This window comes from Panthera uncia, chromosome B1 (assembly GCF_023721935.1).
Source record: "Panthera uncia isolate 11264 chromosome B1, Puncia_PCG_1.0, whole genome shotgun sequence".
NCBI classification, from domain to species: domain Eukaryota; kingdom Metazoa; phylum Chordata; class Mammalia; order Carnivora; family Felidae; genus Panthera; species Panthera uncia.
The window spans coordinates 24,993,864-25,019,329 of record NC_064811.1 but is presented as its reverse complement, the minus strand read 5'-3'; the positions used below and the strand labels follow the sequence as shown (position 1 = coordinate 25,019,329).

Genomic DNA, 25,466 nt, shown 5'->3' with positions numbered 1-25,466 from the left:
CATTGATAATGGTAAATGTATATTCAAAATTAGATTCTATAATTTGGTAATCATGGTGCATAATTCATTTACAACTCTATAAGTTAAAAACATGAACATAGTAAATTAGTAAAAATAACCATAATTATAATAATACATTATTAGGTGTATAATATAAAAATATTTAAATTGTAACAGCAATAAAAAATATGAGAAAATAAATTTTATACATTTTTTTTGGAATTCTATTGAAATCACATTGTAGTCCACTTGAAATAGGGAATTATAATGTTAATATAAATTTCATAGTAACGACAAGAGAAAAGTCTATAGGAATTACATAAAAGAATATGATAAAGAAGTCAAAGAATACCAAAAAAATATCAAAACATGAAAAAGAACAGCAAGATAAGAGGCAAGAATCAATGGATTTATAAAACAACTAGAAAACAGTTAAAATGGCAATAGTAGGTCCTTACCTGTCAATAGTTACTTTAAACCTAGATGCATTAAATTCTCCAGTCAAGACAGAGAAAGCCTGAATAAATTAAAATCGAAAAAAAAAAAAGGACACACACACACACACACACACACACACACACACCAAGATCCAACCAAATTTGCCTACAAGAGACTTTAGTCTTAAAGACACAAGAGGGCTGAAAGTCAATGAATGGAAGTCACTTCAAGCAAATAGTAACCAACAAAGGCAGGAGTAGCTGTACTTAGACAAAATAGAGTTTAAAAATGGTAAAAAGAGACAAAAAAAGATCCTTCCATAATGATAAAGGGGTCAATCCATCAAGAAGATATAGCAACTGTAAATACTTACATACCCAATGTCAGAGTACCTTAGCATATAAAGCAAAAACTAACAGATCTAGTAGGATAAATAAACACTAATACAGTAATATTTGTGGACTTAAATACCCCACTTCAAAAATGGAAGAACCATTAAAGAAACAGCAGATCTGAACAACATTAGAGACCAAATGGACCTAACAGACATATGCAGAACACTCTACCCAACAGCAGCAGAAATTTCATTTTTCTCAAGAGTATGCAGAACATTTTCTAAGATAAATCACATGTTAGGCCTCAAAACAGGTCTTAACAAACTCAATAAGATTAAAATCATACCAAGTATCTTCTCTGACCACAATGGCATGAAACTAGAAAGCAAAAACAGAAAAAAACAAACAAACAAACAAAAAAAAAAAACTGGAAAATTCAGAACACATGGAAATGAAACAACACTCTACTGAACAACCAATGGATCAAAGAATAAATTAAAATAAAAAATAAAACAGCACCTTGGAATAAACAAAGATGGAAACACAACAAACCAGAATTTATGAGATGCAGCAAAGCATTTTTGAGGGGGAAGTTCAAGGTAACAAATACATTAAGAAGCAAGAAAGGTCAGGGGCACCTGTGTGTCTCAGTTGGTTAAGCATGAGACTTCAGCTCAGGTCACGATCTCACAGATCGTGGGTTTGAGCCCCACGTCAGGCTCTGTGCTGACAGCTCAGAGCCTGGAGCCTGCTTCCAATTCTGTGCCTCCCGCTCCCTCTATCCCTCCCTTGCTCACGCTCTGTCTCTCTGTCTCTCAAAAATAAATAAACATTAAAATAAATTAAAAAAAAGAAGCAAGAAAGATCTTAAATAAACAACCTAACTTTTTACTTTAAGGAACTAGAGGAAAAAATACAAACTGAACCAAAAGATAGCAGAAGAAAGTTAACATAATAAAGATTAGAGCAGAAATAAATGACATAGAGAACAGAAAACAATAGAAAAGATTAAACTAAGAGTTGGTTCTTTGAATACATAAACAAAACTGACAAACACTTAGCTAGACTACCAAGTTAAAAAAAAAAAAAAAAAGAAAAGAAAAGAAAAAGAAAAAAAAAAGGACCCAAATGAACAAACTTATAAATGAAAAAGGAAGATATTCCAATTGATGATGCAGAAATTCAAAGGATCTTAAGAGGCTAGTATAACCTACATGCCAGCACTGAACAACCTAGAAGAAACAAACAAACAAACAAACAAACAAAAAAACCCTTAGAAACATACTGTTTACCAAGACTGAATCAGGAAAAAATAGAAAATCTGAACAGACCAATGAAAAATAAGTATGTTTAAATCAGCAGTCAAAAAAATCTCCCAATGAAGAAAAGCCCAGGATCAGATGGTTTCACTGATGAACTTCCAAACATTTAAAGAACATCAATCCTTCTCAAACCCTTCCATAAAAAGAAAGAGGAGGGAACACTCCCAAACTCATCTGGCAAGACCAGAATGTCGTAATTACAAAACTGAAAAAGAAAACTACAGGCCAAATTCCTGATGAATATAGATGAAAAAAATTAACAAAATACTAGCAAACTGAAATCAGCAGCACATTAATGGATCATTCATCATGATCATATAGGATCAATCCCTGAGATGCAAGGACGGTTTAATATATAGAAACCAATCTGTATTAAAATTCATGTTAATAGAATTAAATAAAAGAATCATATAATCATCTCAACAGATACAAAAAATTTGACAAAATTCAACATCCATTCATGATAAAGTCTTTTTTTTCAAATTTTTAAATTCTAGTTACTTAACATATACTGGAATATTGGTTTCAGGAGTAGAATTTAGTGATTCATCACTTACTAACACCTAGTGCTCATCCTGACAAGTGTCTCCCTTATTACTCATCACCCATTTAGCCCATCCCCCACCTTCCCTCCAGCAACCCTCAGTTTGTTCTATATCATTAAAATTCTCATGGTTTGGTTCCCTTGCTCTTTTTTCCCTTCCCATATGTTCATTTGTTTTGTTCTTAAATTCCACATATGGATGAAAACATATATTTGCCTATCACTGACTGAATTATTTTGTTTAGCATAATATACTGTAGCTACATCCATATCATTGCAAATGGTAAGTTTTCATTCTTTGTGATGGCTGAATAATATTCCATTGTATATATATACAACTTCTTTATCCATTCATCAGTAGATGAACATTTGGGCTCTTTCCATAGTTTAGCTATTGTTGCTAATGCCGCTATAAACATTAGGGTACATATACCCTTTCAAATCTGTATTTTTGCATCCTTTGGGTAAATACCTAGTAGTGCAATTGCTGGGTCATAGGGTAGTTCTATTCTTAACTTTTGGAGGAAGATCCATATTGTTTTCCAGAATGCCTGTCCAAGTTTGCATCTCCATTAACATTGTAAAAGGGTTCTCCTTTTCCACATCCTCACCCAAACCTGTTGTTTTCTCTGTTGTTAATTTTAGTCATTCTGACAGGTGTGAGGGGGTATCTCATTGTGGTTTTGATTTGTATTTCCCTAATGATGAGTATGTTGAGCATCATTTCATGTGTCTGTTAGCCATTTGGATGTCTTCTTTGGAAAAATGTCTGTTCACGTCTTCTGCCCATTTCATAACTGGATTATTTATTTTTTGGGTGTTGAGTTTGTTAAGTTCTTTACAGATTTTGGATAGTAACCTTTTATTAGATATGTCACTTGCAAATATCTTCTCCCATTCCACAGGCTGTCTTTTAGTTTTGTTGTTTCCTTCGCTGTGCAGAAACTTTTTATCTTGATGAAGTCCCAATATTTCATTTTTGCTTTTGTTTCTCTTGACTCCAGAGATGTGTCTAGTAAGAAGTTGCTACAGCCAAGGTCAAAGAGGTTGCTGCCTGTATTCCCCTCTAAGATTTTAATGGTTTCTTGTCTCACAAAGAGGCCTTTCATCCATTTTGAATTTATTTTTGTATATGGGTGTAAGAAAGTGGTCCAATTACATTCTTCTGCATGTTGCTGCCCACATTTTCCAACACCATTTGTTGAAGAGACTAAAGTAAGTGACATAAGTGAAATAAGTCAGACGGAGAAAGACAAATATATTATTTCACTTATATGTGGAAGCTAAAAAAATAATAATAAATAAATAAACACACACTCAAAAACCAGAAACAGACCCATAAATGCAGAGAACAAACTGATGGTTGCCAGAGAGGAGGGAGGTGAAAGGATGGGCAAAATAGGTGAAAGGGAGTGGGAGATACAGGCTTTCTATTAGGGAATAAATAAATCATGGGAATAAAATCACGGCATAGGAAATGTAGCCAGGGGTACTGTAATAGTGCTGTATGGTGACAGGTGGTAGCAACACTTGGGGCGAGCATAGAATACCACGTAGAGCTATTGAATCGTTATGTTGTATACCTGAAATCAATGTAATACCGTGAGTCAACAATGCTTTGTAAAAACAGTAAAAAAAAATCAAAAAGTATTCTTCCATATCTCGTCCCATATCCCAAAATTAATTTGAGATGAGTCAGAGACTGAAATATCACAGCTAAAATCACAGATCTCCAGGAGATAAAAAGTAGAGGAGAATATCTTCGGAATCTTAAAATAGTTGACAATGTTGTAGCCTAGACAACAAAGGTACTCGAAATAAATAAATGATAAATTGGACTTCATCAAAATTAAAAATTTCTGCTTATCAAAAAGCACTGTTAAGACTACTAAGCCACAAACTCATAAGAAATATAATTCCAAAAAAAACCCTGTATCCAGCATTTTAAAAAATAACTCTCACACATTAGCAGTGAAATGTCAAACAATCCAGGAAAAATGGCCTAACTACTTGAACAGACATTTGAAATAGAAGATATGCAAGTATCTTGAAAAGATCCTCAACGTTGTTAAACAGTAAAATAACAATTAAAGCAACAATGAGATATCATTACATTCTTTTTATCTCAAATTAAAAAGTCTGACAATACCGAATGCTGGCAGGATGTGGAGCAAATGGAAAACTCCTAGATTAGTGCCAGGGCCGTAGAGTGGCACACTTTGGAGCCCAGTTCTGATAATGTTATCAATTCCTGAAAAAGGTAAATAAATATCTCCCCTAACTGGGCAACAGAGAAAGGATATACGGTTTTGTCTTATAATCATGAGATACCATTAGTAATAAACATTTTGTTGACTGGAAGAACTCAAAAATCGCTTCTTGGAGAATGGGAATTGACTATAGATGCACAAAAAGCTTTGGAAATGATGATGAAAAGGTTTTGTATCTTGCTCTGCATGGTGGTTGCATTGCCATATAAATTTCACGAACTCAGTCAAATGAACACTTAAAACAGGTGCATTTTGTTTTTATGTAAAGCATACTTCAATGGACAAAACAAAGTAAAAGTAAAATTGCAACCAATCTAATCAACAAGCATGACTATCACATAGTGTAGTACAGAACTTTTGGGAAAGTGTGCTAGAGATTCTACTGTGAAACAAATTCCCACAGGCAGTGAGCGAAAAACTTCCATGACCAGCAAAGAGTTTGAAATGAGTATTAAAAAATACTTTGATTCCATCTTTAAAAATTATGCTTACGTTTGCCTTGGCAAAGGAGAGTAAGTATGCGGAAGACTTCATGAAAAATAGAATATTGTTGACATGTAAAGCATGTAAATATTTAAAATAGATCTAAACTGTAGAAAACATTTGCTTCCTGGCTAGTATATAAGAGTCTGAACCAGCATTTATCAACTCTATGTTTATGGGATTAATCTTAGAAAAATGAGCACAGTTTCTAAAGAGTCATTGCAACACAGTTTCCAACACTGCATTGTTAGCATGGGAAGTTAGCCAATATTTAAAAAATCCCCTTGGCTCTAAATTTATCATTATGTAATCGTAACTGAAAAGAAAGTAAGAGGTCATCTAACCTTTTTTTCTAAGCAGGACCGGTGGGGTAGTATTCAAAATAAGTAGATAATTCTTTGGATTTTTGTTCCAAATCCTCCTTTTGCTGGGAGTAACAGTCACCTGTTGTGATACCCTCCAGGCTAATGTCCTTGTATTGTAATAAGTACATTTATTTAGCTTTTGCAAACATTAAGTAAAAACAGGTGATGCATAGCATTGGCAAGCAGAACATGGTTGTTTAATTAAAGAAAAATTCTTTGCTTTGCTTCATCTAAAGGCTTATGATCTGATTGTAGCAATGTTCCTTTTCAGAGAAAATAAAAATAATATGGGACAACTGTTGGCATCAGTCAGAAGGTATAAACCTCATAATCCCTGGGTACTCATTCAACAAATATGCACACAGTGCCTATTTTTCCTAATATGGTGCTTAGCACTATGGAGGAAGCCTACAAAATAATACAGTGTCTGTAATCTCAAGGAACTCAATGTGAAGGATCCCGATGCCTGTTGGAGTTTGGAGATGTCCGTTAGTTACTCTCTTTCTCTGCAGGTTCTCCAAAGCAGATCCTGGGCAAAAGGGAGTTAGAAGAGAATAAAAATATCAAGTTTATTTATACTACTCAAAATGCAGATGCCCCAGTAAAGGTGGACGAAAGGACAGCACTGTGATGTATAAACAAAGAAAGGTGGACACTATTTACTACTCTTCTAGCTTTTCCTGTGTCCCCTATCCCTCCCCCAATAATTCACCACTGATTTCTCTCCACTTGCCCACATTTAGGCTGACTCTGACAAAACAGATCCTTATCCAATACAACAGGAAAGACGGTTTTATCCTTAGGGATTAATATGCATTTTATCTCCGTGTCTGAATGTCTCAAGATAAACCTAGTGTTACACAGCAGCTTCTCCCACTGTGACAGGCTCTTAGTGGCCCTAAATAGTCCTGGAATCCATCAGCAATCTGACACCTACAATCTCTTTCATTAACATGTCGAAGCCCTTGGGTCCTGCTAGTGGCATCTATTGTGTTATTTTGCAGTCACTGAAATTTACAGCCAAATTCTCAATCAAATGAGTAGAAAGATTTTAGGGGGTGCCCAACACCTCATTTGGTATGACTTTCTTAATTTGTATCTAGTTAGAAAAAGAACAGAAATTATGACACAGAGCTCCAGAGAAACCTTTAAAGTGTGAATTAAAAAGTTTCTTTGAAACACAGGGCACATGAAATGGAAATGAATTAAACTGATATCATTTTATTTCATTAATGAACAAATATTTAAAGAGCTTGGTTTGTCATCTGAAAGGCTGACGATTTGAGAGCTCCTTCAATAAAGAGTTGTGATCCACCTGCTTATGGAATTATATTTTAAGCATATCGGTTCTTTTGCAGGATCCTGGTGAAAATCACAAGTACATTAAAATAAGGTCAGAGGTCAAACAACTTTAAAATATTTTAGGTTACCTTACGGGCATATGGATTAATTAGATTAACATAAATATTGAAGCCCACGTTAATATGTGGAGGGAAGATGACCTAGGAAAAAGGAAGCTGAAATTTTCTAAATACTTCACAGACATGATTATGCAATAACACAGGTTCTAGTAAGTGAGAGAACCAACAGACCTAGATAATAATTCCCTCACTTGTAGCAAGATGCCCTTTGCTTCTAGTATTATCATTGCCAACTCTTAACCAAAACACAGAATTTGATGGTAAATGTATAAACTTTCGTAGACACACCAACACAAACACACACACGCGCAATAGGAATTACTGTTTTTGGCAATCATTCATCTTGCATTTTATATTCTGTGATTAATGTCTATGGAAAGAATAGATACTTGTAAACCGTGTATACTTAGGGCTTCCAAAAAAGAAGAAGAAAGGGTATCAAAGGTTAAGAAACAAGTGTTAAAATGAAGTCACGCTTTTCGATTCCAGGGGTTAAGCTATTTTGGTCAAATAGAGTAGTTACTACAAAGAGCAGACACATCGTGGCTTCCCTGTTAGCAATGGCTAAATATTATTACTTTGCTATTTCAATAGCAAACTTCAGGACTTTGGAGCCAGCAGGCTCTCCTCAAGGACTTGCTGATGTGTAGCAAAAATATTTTAGTGTGAAAAAAAAAAAAACTACTCCCTAGTGCTCTTGTTTGCAAACTGCTGAATTTCTAGATAACTCTGTGTTCGAGGACTATTTTTGATAGTGCAGATCTGGTGCTGAAATGCCTCTTAAGAATCAATGTTTCTTTTATTTTCTTTCTTTTTCTTTTTCTTTCTTTTTTACTCACAGCATGACAGACCCAGTGGAAACCCAAAGCTGCTTGAGTAGCAATTTTTTATTTTGTACAGTAATTTGTTGTGTTGAACCCAGACCTCTCTGTTTCATGCTTACACAACAGTAAAAAGCAGTCAAGTGAAATGCAAATTATTATGAAACTCAAATACTCTGCTTAACAGCTTTCAACTTAGTAGACCCAATTGCCAAAAGAATGTATAGCAAAGCTTTAACACTGCTGTTAATTACGCTTCCTTGCCAGAAACACTTTTGCCATTACCTAAAACTGTAAAGAATTGTTTTATTTCATCCAGAAATTTCTGTGTGATTTAATTAATGTGTATTTGTGTTTTATCTTCATCCTCTTTAACTTCACATAAAATCTAGCAATGAATCAAATCCTTTTCTTTAATGTTTCTGTTGAGATGTACACAAAACTGAAGTCCATTTAATTTCCATGATAAAGTCTAGTTAAAGTAAAACTGAATTTATTTTTCAATTGTTGTAATTTATATAGATTAAATGAACGTTTATTTTTGTGTTCCCTACTCCTGGGAATATGCTCTTGCATATCTAACTTAATCTATTTATGCTAATAAACTTCTAACACACCAGAATGTAAATACATTTCTGAAAGTAAAATTAATATTATGGATAATTGAGACTGTTATACAATCTTGTGCTTACCCTATGGCCTTACAAAAACTTTCACTATTTATGGATGGGGTGCCATATTTCATCTTATGTTCTAGTATTGAAAAGATGAACAAGACATTTTGTTTCCTTTGTGGAATTCAATATCTACTAAAGGAATACACATTTAAGCAAATAATTACAATACAAATACTAAGTATTATGAGCGGTTTTCATGAAATCAATATATTTTGTTCTACCATCGTGTACATAAGACTCATCCACCATGTGACTGTTTTTATTTCTCTGGGTAACAGGCCCAAAGAAGTCAGGAGTCTGGTGAATGAACTTTTGTTTAGATATTTTCCTATCCTGTTAAGTGAAGCATTTAATTACTCCATTCACCACCATTCTACCACTCCATTATTGTCACATGGAAAGCCAGAGTATCTCTTTCCTCACCAAAGACATTAAGATTGAGACCTCTGGAGCTGTCCTGCCTTTAGTAAATCACACAGACCCTCATGTTGACCTTATAAACAAAACTCCATTGGAATTCTAGCTGAAATACTCAATTACAATTGGATAACTGAAAAATTTCCACTTCACTTTTCAATATGAGAACACATGTCACCCTTCATACGCTAACGTGACATCACTGACCTGCCATCTGCCTTGAGAATTTTTCCTAGTGGTGAGAGTAGACTTTCTCTGACCCATATACACCTGGTCTCTTTTTGACAAAGAGCACACATTTGAAGACAGCTGGCCAAAGTTAGGGGCATGCTGTGTGCCTATGAAACAGAGCACAGTTAACTGGCCCACATGGGGACTGAACCTTGGCCTCATTAGTAATATACTGTAATCAGTTGAACTCAATAGTCACTAACAACTCTATTGAAAATCAACAATATGGTCAGCTATCCACTATGACCATGGTCTTTCTTAAGTGTGTTGGACCAGACACTCTTTATACAAATATTAAATTTTCTCTTCTGTTCTCTCTCATTTCTTGTGAGAGAAAGTCTTGCTGCTTACCTTTTCCTCTAATAATGTTTTTCTCCTTCAGCTTGCTTTATGATGCCCATACTTCTCTGGGACCTTCTCTATTGCAACCACACATACTGTGTAGGAGCAATCAGTAGTCATGACCTGAAGTACGCTAATGTCACATAGTTTCAAAGAATGGGTCTTAGGCGATATAAATCATTCAAAGAGAGGTAGACTTTGAAACGAAAATTTTCTTACCAAGGAATACTTGGACAATTATTTCACTAAATTAATTTGACCCTTCAGGTATTGTGAGGCTGAGGTGGTCGTGGTGAGAAATACCAATGATTTTCTACAATTGCATAGCCACTTACTTACAACTTTAGATTCATGGACTTCAGAGCTGGACAAAAATCTCCAGAGTACATGTAGCCCACTGAAATGCAAAGAGACTAAATAATTTCTCAATATTACCAAAGCTGGGTAATGACAGAGTTGAGTTTTTAGTTAAAGCATGACCGAAGCTATTGTAACAAAAGACCAATAGAGTTGAGTTTGTTTTTCTCTTCCAAAACAGACTAGGAAAACAATGGATATTATTGGACAAGTAGCAGTTTCTGGTACAGTAGAATTCTAATGGGTTGATTAAAAGTTAGGAATCCGTATAGGATCATAGCCTAACAATTTGGGCAACATGTCGTATTGTTAAAAATACTACATTACTAAAATTTCATATCAGAAAACCACCTTTGTGGTCCCCTTAGATGACCTTTTCTCATATCTTTTGTGATCTCTTCATAATACGCTTTATATGAAAAAAGTGAAAATTTTAATGTATACCTAGTATACTAAAGATAGAGTAAGTATTCAAGAGTCTAATGCCTAATTGAGAAAATTAAATGGTGATAAAGACTCATTGACATGATTCTTAAACCTTTATTGAATCAAAATTACGGTATTATGACATTTAATCCACGGAAAGGAATTTGCATATTTATTTCAAAATTAACTTATACCACTGAATAGCATTCAAAAGGACTTTATATGTTTTATTGGACAAGATCTAGTGCCTTGAATATTTGAAACAATTTACTCAAGTAAATTTTTAAATAAATGGTTGAATAAAAAACAAGTGAATGAATGAACCATTTCCCCAAGAACAATTTTGATTATGTCATAACCATAATGGTCTGTACAGATTAAATATTTTAAAACTGCTTGATGAATTAAATTTGTAAGCTCTTCATGAGATGATTACTGATTGATTTTTGTCTCTTAGATAATTAAAAACATCATTCATCCTCTTTGACTTTAAGGATTAAGAATTTGGCAATCAGAATATGTGTGAACCTACACTAGGTTCAAAGCTTGCCTGGTCTCTTTAAATGCCCCTATTTTTCATATCAGAACATTAGAAGGTGAGTGATATAAATGTCCTTCTAAACATATCAGTGAAATATCCTAAGACACCTGCTATCTTTACATTCAGGAATATCAGAAGGATCCAGTAGCTTTTTTGTCCTCTGGTTCTATACTTACATAACACAATGTCATACATTTGCTGCGTTTTCTCAAGTGTCCCCAAGCCATCTCTTTCCCTTCCCTTCCCTTCCTTTATGTTTCCTTTTGTCCCCCTTGAGTTTCCTGTCATCTGTCTCCCCGGCTTATAAAAACATATCTCAAAGATTTTCCAATAATATGCTCTAAGAGGTCTTTTGAAGGGTTCTCACACTCTTTCTTAGTTCTTGGTTGGGAGTTTAAAAATTAAAAAAGGCCACTAGAAAGAGTGGGATGTACTGTACGGTTGGCCTGACTATAAACTGGAGTACTCTCTGTTTCCTTTTCTCTTTGGAAAGTTCTGGCTTAGAGCCACCACCCATTCTTTTGCTTCATGCTTCCAGACCAGCTGACTAGCTGGTACCACACCCGTAGGGACAAGGAATTCTTCCCTTTGTAGGGGTTAGCTGCCGCTGCTTGGTCATTTCATCCAGTATGATAACTTCTCTGCTTCCCATAAATACAATCTACTTTTAGAAGAACTGTGCTTAGTGTGTTCAAGCTGGTGACAACCATTTGACATCATATGCAGAGGTTTCAAAATACAGAATTGATTTTTGAAAACGCATACCATGTCACATAGTGGCAGAAAATATGAAGATATAGAACAGATGATTTTATTGTAATATTTTGACATCTAATAACTTATTCCCTCTCCTTTACCAATTCAATTTTAAGAGCATTTCCAACGTCTGGTTATAATAAAGTACCTTTTCATTAGTGTTTGTTTCTACTAGCTATAAGCTAATGACATCAGTACTTCTGTCTCTTGAGTTTATATTTTAAAGCAATTTTAGAACTCTAGGGTTATTTTGCTTTCTATTTTGTTAACTGGCTGCAAATTTCAGCATCTAAGTGAATAAACTAGAGAGTGATGGCACTTTTATGGGTCTGTTCTTTGACGTATATTTAAAGCATACGAATTGAAATTCAGTTTATTAGGAAGGCATGCATAATAGCATCAACATTTTTTTCATATTAAGCAATTTTTCAAGGCTCTATGAAATGTCTATATGAGTTTTCTCTGAAGCCAGATTAGCCAAGATAGAACCAATCAAATTCCACAAGTTAAATTTAAGAATATAGAGACTCAGAAATTTGCAAAAAATAGTGAAACTCACTTTTCTGAAATGTAAAGGAACAAGAAAAGGAAAACAGAGGAAAAAAAAGAAGGACAGGATACCAGTTCCTTGAAATATTTGAAAAGCTTTGCTGTGGAGAGATGTCTTATTTTGAAGGCCAAAGAGTAGACCAAGGAGTATTAAACAAAAATCATGGGAAAATTGATTATATTTTATTACATGGGCTTTCAATAAGACTTGCTGAGCAATCACTGCCTTGTGAGGTTGTGAGAATCCCATCAGGGCCAGTCCTGAGACTAACTGACAGAATGCCATTGCATCGAGGGTTATGGTGAACAAGGTTAACTGTATGCTCCTCCCCCCGCCCCCAAAAAGCAGTGGCCACATAAAGAAGTTTAATTTGACATTCATCCCAAGATTATATCTGCTGTTTATTAAATTCTCTTCCCATCTGGTTTGAAATCCTCCTTTTTAGTAATCTCTTTAAAAAAAAGCTAGAATATAAGGACATTGTGTCCCCAAAACCCTCATCAAAATAAACATAAATAACCTAGGTATGCCCTTCTAGACCTATCCTGTTATCATATCAGAATATGTTAGGTTATCAGAGCAACTTGTTGACATAGATACAGGCGATTTTCAATGGGGATTCTGCTGAGTACACAGCAGCAAGCACTAGGAATAAGAAATAAACCCCATGGATGAGAACATAGACCTGGAGAGATGTTGTTAACAGAAAGAGGAGAAGATTGACTAAAAAGGAAACAGACATTCTCGTTTGCCTGTTTTCCCCAGGACATCAAAGTGTCCTTGTTTATTAACTCCCACATGAATTCATTCTTTTATCAAGTGTATGTTAAGCCCCTAGAATGTGCCAGATACTCTTCCAGGAAATGTATGAGCATGATAGGAAATGCTTCTGCCCATGAGGTGCTCATAGTCTACTAGGGAATTCCTAAGAATGTAATCTAAAGGGAAACAATGAAGTGTTATCCAGAGAATCCAAAGAAAAAGTATCTCATCAAACTCTTACAAAAGGACAAAGACAAAAAACAAAACTATATAAATATAATATATTTACTGAAGTGTGTCTTATCTTGCTTTACCAAAAAACTTGGCAAGACAGATAACAATTTTCAGTATTAAACTATATTGATTGATCTTAGCAAATAGTATCTGAAACAGCATTATCTTTCCATACTATTTGAATAGGTAATTTATTCTGAGTCGATAAATTTTGAAAACTACATAAAATAATTAGTGTAGAATTAAAAGTATCTCTCATCTCTGTCCCATGTTCACTCATTTCCTTGCTACCTCTCCTAAAAGTACAGTGACCATTATTTTTTTTTTTTAATTTTTTTTTCAACGTTTTTTATTTATTTTTGGGACAGAGAGAGACAGAGCATGAACGGGGGAGGGGCAGAGAGAGAGGGAGACACAGAATCGGAAACAGGCTCCAGGCTCCGAGCCATCAGCGCGGAGCCTGACGCGGGGCTCGAACTCACAGACCGCGAGATCGTGACCTGGCTGAAGTCGGACGCTTAACCGACTGCGCCACCCAGGCGCCCCATACAGTGACCATTATTAACAATTCTTGTGTTTATGCAGACTATTAGTATAAAATTCTATATATTTATGCAAAATATAGAGTAATCATGCTATTCTGTATTTAGTTTTTCCCCACATAATGTTTCTAGTAATCCTTCTATATTAGCACATAAAGAGCTTTCTGATTCATTTTTATAGTTGTATAGTATTCCATTCTGTGACTGAACCACATTTATCTAAATAGTCCTAATTTGGTAGACATCTATTTTCTTTTCTTTTTTTTTAATTTTTTTGTAATGTTTATTTATTTTTGAGAGAGACAGAGATAAAGTGCAAGTAGGGGAGGGCAGAGAGAAAGGGAGACACAGAATCTGAGGCAGGCTCCAGGATCTGAGCTGTTAGCACAGAGCCCGACCCCGACGTGGGGCTGGAACTCACAGACCGTGAGATCATGACCTGAGCCGAAGTCGGGCACTTAACCAACTGAGCCACCCAGGCACCCCCTACATCTATTTTATTTTCCATCATTAGTTATGACAAACATTGTTCAATAAATAACATTTCCATGCATCATTTCTCTGGTGCAATGCTATCTGTAGAATGCATTCTTAAAAATAGAATTGTTTGATTAAAGTGGATATGTAAAGGCAGTTTTGATTAATTTTGCTAATATGACCTCCACAAAATTTGTACCATTTATCCTCCTATATTTATCATATAAAAATTATCTCTTTATTTAACAGATTATATTGATACACTTTTGGATTTTTGCCAATATAAAAGGGAAAAATGTTATCTAGATGTGATTTAGTTTGGATTCTTACATAGTCAAAACAGTTTTCAGAGTCTTTATTCCAGAAAGGTGCTTTGGTATAAACAAAATCTGGGTTCACAGTTGTCTCCACTATCATGGAGGTTGCTTCTGTCTTCATTGTTTGAAGTTTGCTCTAGGAAAATAAGGCTAACCTCAGCTTTTCCCCTTGAAGAGATTCTGCCTTTAAATTCCTTTATTTTATTCTGATGCATCTTGATGTTGACCATTTCTGGACAATTTTTTGTCACACTTGACCTAAAAACATAGTTTTTATACTCTGACTATATAGTCTTAAATTTTTATTTTATTTTTCTTGAAATGTATTGTTTTACCTTCAAATAGACTTTTATATTTTAAATACTCTTAATGAAACAGTATTTTTTCTGGCTTTCTTCACTGGGTACCACACATGTGTTTGTATGTTGGGCCTCCTGTGTTCATCTCCTATAGTTATTATCTTTTTAAAAAATGTTTAATGTTTATTTATTTTTGAGAGACAGAGATAGAGTGCGAGTGGGGGAAGGGCAGAGAGAGAAGGAGACACAGAACTCCAAGCAGGCTCCAGGCTCTGAGCTGTCAGCACAAAGCCTGCCGAGGTGCCCAAACCCACTGACCACAAGATCATGACCTGAGCTGAAGTCAGACGCTTAACCGACTGAGCCGCCCAGTCACCCCATAAATGTTTGTTTTTTTATTTTGAGAGAGTTGGGGGAAGGGCAGACAGAAAGAGGGAGACAGAGAATCCCAAGTGACACTGGGCTTGATCCCACTACCAAGAGATCATGACCTGAGATGAAATCAAGAGTTGGAGGCTTAACCGACTGAGCCACCCACATACCCCTTCTCTGATGATTTTCTTCTCTCTCTTTCTTACCACTTTTCTTGTTTCTACTCTTTTTACCTATATTGTGATTGTCCTTCCTGCTTCTAAATCCTTCTGCATTTTATTTTGATAATGATGTTGTTTATTTCTTCTCTTCCATTCTGATTTCAGCATTTTTGTTCCATCTCATTACCTCTCATCACTTTCCTGAGGCTTTTCATCTCTGCTGCTTGGTTTTCCTTCAAAGAGATGATCAAGGAGGCTTCATTCTTTTCTTAAAAGTTCCTGGTATAATGTTAGTTTATAATTTCCATCTGCTTTCTCAAAATAAGAAATTCTGGGTGCACTTGTTTTGTCTTTTTAAAAATTCTGCATCTATTTTTCGAACTGCTTATTATATCTTGGCTTTGATGCTGTGCTTGCTACTTTTCTTATCACCCTTCATTGAACAGTTTGCCTTTTCTGTGACTGGCCCCCTTTCAGAAGGATTACATGGGGTTTATGGTAAGTAGGACACCAGGGTCACCTTGCAGGCTTCACAAAACAAAGCTCTTTTCCCTTTGATTTGTGACGGAATCATCTTGCAAATGCAACTTTGTTAAACTCTGTGTAGCTCTCTGCATCCTCTTTTCCTATTATTTAGCGCCCAGAAGCTTCTTCCTGTTGGCCCTCCTCACCCCAATTTCCACTTCTCTTATTGTCTACAAGAGATTCCGTTTTTTCACTTCATGATGATCCCCTTGCTTTCAGGAAATGTGTTTTACTGGTCTTGTCTGAGATCAGTCACCAATTGGCCCTTTCCCTACTCTTTATTTTTTTTAGTTCACTTTACTTCCTCCAGTTCCATTTTTTTGCCCTATTTTAGATGTTTTTAGTAGGACTTGTTCTTATTTTAAAGCCTGTGAATTGTATCTTTCTTCTAGTTTTTCTTAAAATGATTTTTTTCTTGTTCTTTTGAGTTCCTGGAAGGGAAGGAAATAGATGATAATTTACACAGTTACACTCTTTCTGGTGGTTATTCCGTTTCAAAAAGAAATAACTCTGGAATATTGGGAAGAGGGAAGAAATGGATTTTGTCTACTGGATCTTAAGTCTTCAAAGTGGTAGTAAGCACTGATTCAGATACCAGACTTTTTTTTTCTTTTTTCAACTTTGTTATAACCAAATATAGAGGAACCTAGTTCTTGAGGAGTTACGAGCGTTTTTTGACAGAGACATTAAATGAAAACCCTATAGTTTTCCTCAATAAAGTGTTTGCTTTTCTTTGTCACCATAAAATAGACAGATGCTATTAAAGCCAAATGTTAGCAAGTTTAATTGTTGACACTTTTAACTTGATTGCAATGTATTTTGAAAACTCATACAACTTGAAATTAAGTTTTCAACAAGATTCCACCATCCTTCTTTTTTTCTGTTTCACTAATTGCACCTGCAATCAACCAATTGCTTGCTCAAGAGGTTAATTATTTACACCTGCATTTTTGCACCTGCAATTTTGGTGACCTTTTGAAGTTAATACGCATGCCTTTATTCACATTTCTAACTTGCTAAGCTAAGTAGTAATTTTTTGCTTTAACTGCTCAAAGACATTTTCAGTGCTTCCAAGGTAAATATGGAGGCAAGCAATAGATAAGCTGACAGCGATTTAATAAAAAAGTTTTTTTTTATTGCAATATGAACAAATAATGATATTTTCCAAGGAAACAAGACTTACAAATAAATAAAAGAAACAAAAGAAACTTAGGGATCAAGTTTTAAGTGTTAGATACACTATAATGTGAAAATAAAGCTCTTTTGAAAAACAATAGCATAACTCATAAGTCTTATACATTGTCTGTTTTTTTGGCTTTACATGTGTTGTGGAAGGTTCAAAAGTTACACTGAAAAGATGCTCTTTATGCAGCCTGAATGGTCACCTCCATAAGAGAAATTAATTATTGGAGATCCTGGACCCTTGAGATTTTTATCTTTTGCCAAATGATGTCTAAGTTCAGGTCCTGGTAATTTGAAATTAAGTCAAACAGACAAACCACTTAACCTGAGATGAAAATTAATGGTTGGAAATGAATTAACTCCTTAAATATTTAATTACTTATAGATATAAAAGTCAGTGGTCAGGATCAAAGGTAAACTTTTGACACATTATTGCTCAGCAGAGTTTTTCATGGCTAAAATCTTTGATTTATCTTTAGGAAATATTTATAAGAAAGTAAATTAAAAAAATAAGTGAAATGGTTTGTTCTGAGACTGCTTGAAGCTTTCGGTCTCTGTTCTATCTCAAAAATTTTTAATGTGCTGTTTAATAGATGATAAAACCCAACCAACACAAACCCAAGAAAACTATTAGCTTGTTGAGACCTTGAGAACTTTAGAAATAATAAACCAACTCAAACGGACCACAGTTATATTGCCAACTGTGAGGCCGGATAGATTTGTTTGCACATTTCCTGTCCTGTTACTCTCATTTATGAAGATGAATTTGCAAAGGAGAGAGGGGAAGACGGATTTTTTTACACGTTGTTCTATTATCCTTCCTGTTCCAGGATTTGCCAGGTCTACGGCCCCTGACCAAGCATTGTGTTTACTAAATTACACTTAGGTGGTTTGCTATTGTTCAAGTTGAAGGGACTCATAAGAAATTGCGCCTGAGAAATGCAGCCCTGTGTTTGCTGTAAGGATGTTAGTGAAACCACGATTCACTGGGTTATACATTATTCTTTTTATCAGAACCTTGGGGAAATGCCTTTGGATGTTTCCAGAGTATCTGGGTTTCCTGTGAATCAGGAGGTCATGTTTGTCTTCTGGAGAATATGAATGTCTTGACTTGATAGATTTTCCTTCTCCTGTTGGTTGCCAAGAAGCTTAAAGCCAATATCGTGATCAACCTTTAAGAGATTGGTATGCTTGACGTGTATTTTGTATTCATCATCTAGTTCCCTGTGTGTATTTTTCCTTTTTGCTCTTTATTTTCCTTATTTGTTTATGGAAAGTGGAGGGATATAACAATTACCTCAAGAAACCAGGTATGTATTCAAAATTGAATATGCAAAGCCTTCATCTCCAATAGAACCTGTTTTAGAAGAACTTGGATTAAAGAAGTATTAACTGTAATTTATTACCACTCTAATATTTATTAACAATTTCTAACATTTTCAGAGCCAAATGAAAAAATAAGAATTAGGAAGTTAGTGTGAAGGGAGATGATATTTCTTTGTAAACATTATGCTATGTTGTATAGAGTTAAATTGTGTGTTGTGTGTATGTGTGTGTGTGTGTGTGTGTGTGTGTGTTGTGTGTGCGTGTAGCCCTATGTGACAGGCATAATATTTGCTCACACACCACTTGCCTGCTAACAGAGACCTGATTTTCTTAAGGCATCTGGAGAAATCCCTTGATCTTGGAGACAGTAGGCCTAAAACCTCTTGTTTAGGGAGTGGTTACCACCCTTTATCATGAAAGGGATGAAGGAAAATTCTGCTAAGGGTCTTTGTGCAAAAGTAATTTCACGAAGAGGAAAATCGCATGAGAAATTGACTTATTGCACTCTTCTTTAGAACTAGGTCTTGATATCTGGAGCTTCAGCATCCTTCTTGTAACCATGAAGGAATAAATTTAAAACTAAAAGACCAAAAATATGAGAACCATAGAGAGTAGAAAGAAGGAAAAATCCTAGGTTCTGTTTGATATGACTACAGAGTTGAACCGGCACTATCAACTTTTTACTTCTAAACTTGGGTAGACAAAGGTTAGGAAATGTTTGTAAGTCTAGCCAATTTCTCCTAGTGATTGATAACAGAGAGAAGGATAATCTCATCTACAGTCACGATGCGGAAGCTTAATCAAACTTCCTGTATGGTTAGTAGTCGGACAACTTTCTTTCTATGACTTTATTGTTAATGATCACAGAAGGTATCTGATTATCAGAAAACTTAAGCCAACAGGTAGTTTTACTTTCCTAAATGTGTTTACATTTAAGTTTTTGAATTGAATATATATATATAAAATGAATATACATATAAATTTTAGCTGTCAGTAATGAACTGCATTAGCTATCTTCCCAAAATTGGGGGGTTTTGTTTGTTTTTTTAGAGAGAGCACATGCAGGGGAGAGGGGCAGAGAGGGAGATAGAGAGAGAGAGAGAGAGAGAGAGAGAGAGAGAGAGAGAGACTCAAGCAGGCTCGAGCGCAGAGACTGACATGGGGTTCAATTACACAGCTCTAGTGTCCTGACTGGAGCCAAAATCAAGAGTCAGATGCTCAACCACCTGAGCCACCCAGGCACCCCTCAAAATTGATGTTTTTATTGAAATATGACTGACATACAATATCCTATTACTTTTATGTGAACATCATTGTGATGTGCACACATTGTACAATGTGTACAATATTTGTACACATTAAAAAATGATCCCCAAGATCAGTCTTGTTATCATGTGTCCCAAATTTAATATTTTGGATGTGGATATCCTTTGTGTTTTGAGGTAGAGTTATCCAATTTAAACTGGTGTGAAATCCAGAAACAGTGCAAACAGCGAAAGCTATTAGTGGAAGGAATATGAAATAAAATGCAGATTTGTGAACACAAATATGACCTTAAGGGATGAAACAGAAAAAGAAGTCAGAGAAGTGATATACCATGGATAATATTTAGGAAACATTTATCATTTGTCTAACATTATGCCAAAAAACTTGCATTTATAATTACATTTAAGACTTGCAACCACCCTACTGAGTAAATTATATTAATATACCATTTTACAAGCAGGAAGACTGAGCCTTGGAGGAAGACAGTAACTTACAATTACTCAGCTACCAATTAAGGCTAGGATTGACTCACGTCTCAGCATAATTATAAAGTCTATAGTACCAATAATATTACAGTCCCTCCCAGTTAAATATATTAGTACAGCAATGTATATTCTGTATAGATCACACCTGTGTTTTTGTCTAGCCTACATTTGTATATTCATCTATGCCCTAAATTCTATTCTCCCACTAATGCTTCAGAGATTTTAGAACTAAAGTCAAATGTTATAATTTGAGTATTCATGCAATACAAAATTTTACCATTGTACATATCATCCAAACTGCTTTCGGCAACCATTTTCATTTCTGTTCCTCAATTAATGTTAATCACAGTGATTATGCTAATCTAGGTTGTATACAGTATACAAGAAATAACAAGGGGAACCATTTTAGACTAAACAGCCAAAACAAGATCCACAGTAGACACAAATACTTGAATTGTAAATAATTTGAATTAGGTCATATGCTGAATAAACAGCAAACTTATTTAAATATTGAAGAACAGACAGAATTTTCTATTTAGAATGGTACCCCATAGTATTTACCTCTTGGTATTTGTGCTTTCCCATTATTTCTGTTCTCGGATACTTTCACATTATTCTGAAACAATATGTCTACCTAAAAAAAACACAATAAACTGCCACTAAACTGGCATTTGAGTTGATTTCTACCAAAATTACTCTGTGGACTCTTCATAATATAACACAGGATGATGGTGCACACCATACACATAACCTTTGGGAAGCTAAAATGTTATCCCTCTAGCAGTGCTTGTTAGCAAGAGGCAGCTGTGAAAAAATTTGGAATGTGAGGAAAACATGTTTCCTTGTATACACATATCAAAATATTCTCCTGTGTTTAGAACCAATTGGAAAAAGCTAATGAAACTTCTACAATAATTAAAAAAAAAGATGTTACTATATATCAGAGTTGATATTATCCAATCTGTTCCCACACAGACATGTTAACCTTCATAAAGCCATCCAGCTAAAACGTAACATGTACATAGGCCAGGAACTTTAGGTTGATTATAAAGGAGTATTTCCTTGTGCAATATGATAGTGTGACAAAACAAATAAATAAGCCAATGTTTATTTAAAGATTTGAAAATGTGTACATTATTGGCTTTTTTCATTAAATTTGATTTAACAATTTGCTTAAAATATTATATGATAAAATTCAAATAGAGATTTATAAATTTATAAGATACAAATACATAATATACACTTATAAAATATAAATGTTGTCATATTTATTTTTATATATTATAGCTATAATGCATAAATATTATTTATCTTGGTTACCAAATGTTTTGAACACCTTAAATTTTGTGCCCAAAGTAAGTGCCCCACTCACTTAAACTACTCCCAGTCCTACTTTTTATGAAACTGTTCTGATTTTATAGTCCAAGATTCAAAGAAAAATAAGAGCATACCCTGTGTACATTCTCTATAAAGCTGATACATGAGGACATATTGTGGTCTTTCTTTTGGAGAATTGCAGAAGACGAAACCATAATAGGGTGCCTGGGTGGCTCAGTCCGTTAAGTGTTTGACTTTTTGGGTTCAGCTCAGGTCATGATCTCACGGTTTGTGAGTTTGAGCCCCACGTCAGGCTCTGTGCTGACAACTTGGAGCCTCCTTGGGATTCTCTTTCTCTGTCTCTCTCTCTCTCTCTCTCTCTGCCCTTCCCCCATTCATGCTCACTTTCTCTCAAAATAGATAAACTTTTAAAATATTGAAAAAATGAAAATAAATAATAAGAAACAATTACCTGCATGAAAGTTTTTCTTAGATGGAATAGGAGTGAGGGAGAAAGTTTTTCTTAGATGGAACAGGATTGAGGTGGGGAGGAAAATTGCCTTATTTTCGTGAGTTTAGAAACATCATGCAGATGAAGGTGTATAGCTATTTCATACTGCTCATTTACAAAAAACTAAGATATTTTTTTAAAATAAAGTAGAAGGTATTTGGCTACCAGAGAGTGAAGATTTAAGCAAATGTATTAGAACTATTACATCCAATATGTGTTGTCTTCTTTACAACGGTCATGATATTTATTGACTAATTCCAGCGAAGGACCCATCAGCACTTTGAAATTTATTCCTGTGACTTGTTCTCAGAACTAGATTATGAGCCATAAGAATGAAGCAAGTCTTGTTAATTTAGAGGCACCACACATTTTGTCTTAAAATAATTTTGTCAATTTTAAGTGCCTAACACTTACATGAGACGAATTTCTACTATTACTAGAAACCAAGCCTACTTGCTAAGAATGGCCACCTGCCAAGATTAATTGAATTTAAATGATTTGAGCAAGCTTCAAAGGATATTCCAAAAAGAGAAATTAGAAAATATCTTAATATATATAGATTTTGAGATAAGAAAACAAGTGCTAATTCACACTTGTTTATCAATAGGTTTGGCCAAAACTAAGTTGAATTATTTTATCATCATACCTTGCATATTATTTATAGCTGATATCCATCAGCGGGCTATAGATTAGTAGTTATGCTGGTTTGCTACAGTAAAATCATAAAGTCAAATACACACACATATTATATATAATATAAATATACAATTATATATACAATTTATATATATACATATATATATATTATATAATGTGTGTGTGAGAAGGAGAGTCAATAATAGCCTTGAAAACCCCAAACATTTCCTCTCGTTAAGTTCAAATCAGCATGAAGTTGTAGATACATTTTCCTTCTTATTCCTTAGAATAAGTTGCAGTTTCTTCAAGTTGAACACTAAAGGAAGTAGTTGGATTATATTCAGGAGCCATATCTTCAAAAATACATATATCTAAATACTAGAAACCCACTCAGTATGGTGATTAGTTCACACTGTGGGACATATGTAGGAACCGAGGCCAAGTAATGGAAAAGCAATTTTCCATTCTAGTTCTTCACAATTCTGAGACATTTATTTATTGAGTCGAATGTTGGGGAATATATCGTACACCATTTAAAAGGATATTTTTCTCTGGGACACATGGGTGGCTCAGTTGGTTGAACATCCAACTCTTGACTTCGGTTCCAGTCATGATCTCACAGTTCCTGGGTTCTAGTCCTGCTATGGGCTCTGCACTGATGTGCAGAGTCTGCTTGGGATTCTCTCTGTCTCCCTCTCTCTGACCCTCCCCTGCTTGCTCTCTCTCTCTCTCTCTCTCAAAATAAATAAATAATCTTTAAAATAAATAAATACATAATGAATAAAATAATTTTTGTCTCTATCTCTTGTGTTTGTTAGTGTGTTCCATTTATAATTTAATTTTGTAAGTAAAAGGCAACTGTGATGCAACTTGACTGTATTTAATTGAAGACAGATGACTTTTTTTAGAGATACCTGATAATTATACTAGAATTTATTCCTTTTTAAAGAAGAAAAATGGTTGTTTTGTTTGAATCGTTATTTTTGTTTAGAAATAGTGTTCTAGGCCCATTCTACTGGGAGAAAAGTTAAGTTGAGCTAGGATTAGTTACATATTTGTATGTTAGAAAACCTGGCTTAAAACAGTTGGTCTACCCACAAGTTTGAAGACCTAGGTGAAATGGGCCAATCCCTAAAAAAAACATAATTTGCCAAAGAAGATACAGATAATTGAAACAGGCATATACCTATTAAAGAAATTGAATCAACAATTAATAACCTTATGAAAATAGAAAGAACAAGGCCAGGTGGGTTCACTGGTGAATACTACCAAGCATTAAAGGATGAAATTTTGCCAATTCTCCACAATTTCTTTCAGAGGATAAAAGCAGAAGACATGCCTCCTAACTCCTTCTGAGGCCAACATTACCCTGCTGCAAAAACCGTGCAATCAGAAAAAACTACAGCTCTCTCATGAACATAGATGCAGAATCTTTAGTGAAATATTAAACAATTGAAACCCACCATGTATAAAAATAATTACATACTAAGACCAAGTGGAATGTCCACCAGGCACACAAAGCTTGTTCGGCATTCAAAATCAGTTAATGTTATTTGTCACATCAACAGCTAGAAGAGAAAAATTGCATGGTCAAAGCACTAGATGCAAAAAAAAAAAAAAAAAAAAGGATTTGATGAAATCTAGTACCCATTCATGATAAATATTCTCAGTAAGCTAGAAAAAGGGGGGATTTCCCTGAACTTGGTAAAGAATATCTAGTGCTCGCTTCTGCAGCACATATACTAAAATTGGAATGATTCACATGGCCCCTGCACAAAGGTGATATGCAAATTTGTGAAGAGTTTCATATTTTTTTTGACTAACAGACCCATGAAAAAATGCTCAGCATCACTCATTATCAGGGAAATACAACTCAAAACCCCAGTGAGATACCATCTCACACCTGCCAGAATGGCTAAAAGGATCAACTCAGGAAACAATAGATGTCAGTGACAATGCAGAGAAAGGGGAACGCTTTTGCACTGTTGGTGGGAATGCAAATTGATGCAGTCACTCTGGAAAACAGTATGGAGGGTCTTCAAAACATCCAAAAGAGAGCTACCCTATGACCCAGCACATGCACTACTAGATATTTATCCAAAGGGTGTAAAAATGCTGATTCAAAAGGGTACATGCACCTCAATGTTTATAGCAATGCTATCAATAACAGCCAAATTATGGAAAGAGCCCAAATGCCCATAGACTGATAAATGTATAAAGAAGTGGTACGTGTGTGTGTATATATATATCAGCCATCAAGCAAAATGAAATTGTGCCATTTGCAATAATGTGGATGGAACTAGAGTATATTATGCTAAGTGAAATAAGTCAGTCAGAGAAAGACATATGCCATATGATTTCTCTCATATACAGAGTTTAAGAAACAAAATAGATGAACATAGGGGAAGGGAAGGAAAACTAAAATAAGATAAAAACAGAGGGGGGCACACCATAAGAGACTCTTAACTATAGAGAACAAACTGAGGGCTACTGGAGGTAGGTGGGGGGATGGGCTACATAGGGGATGGGCATTAAGGAGGGCACTTGTTGTGATGAGCACTGGGTGTTATAGGTAAGTGATAAATCACTAAATTCTACTCCTGAAACCAGTACTACACTCTAATTTAAGTAAAATATTGTGGGGGGGAAAAACCCCAAAAACAAAGAATATCTAAAGATACTTATAGCTACCATCCTACTTAATGATGAAAAACTTAAAGTTTTCCCACAAGATGAGGTAGAAGACAAAGATGTGCCC

General features: G+C 34.9%; 1 pseudogene; it reads left to right on the top strand.

Moving 5' to 3' along the window:
* The first annotated feature begins 24,426 nt into the window (after positions 1–24,426).
* Positions 24,427–24,522, top strand: LOC125924118 (uncharacterized; annotated as a pseudogene).
* Positions 24,523–25,466: the final 944 nt, after the last annotated feature.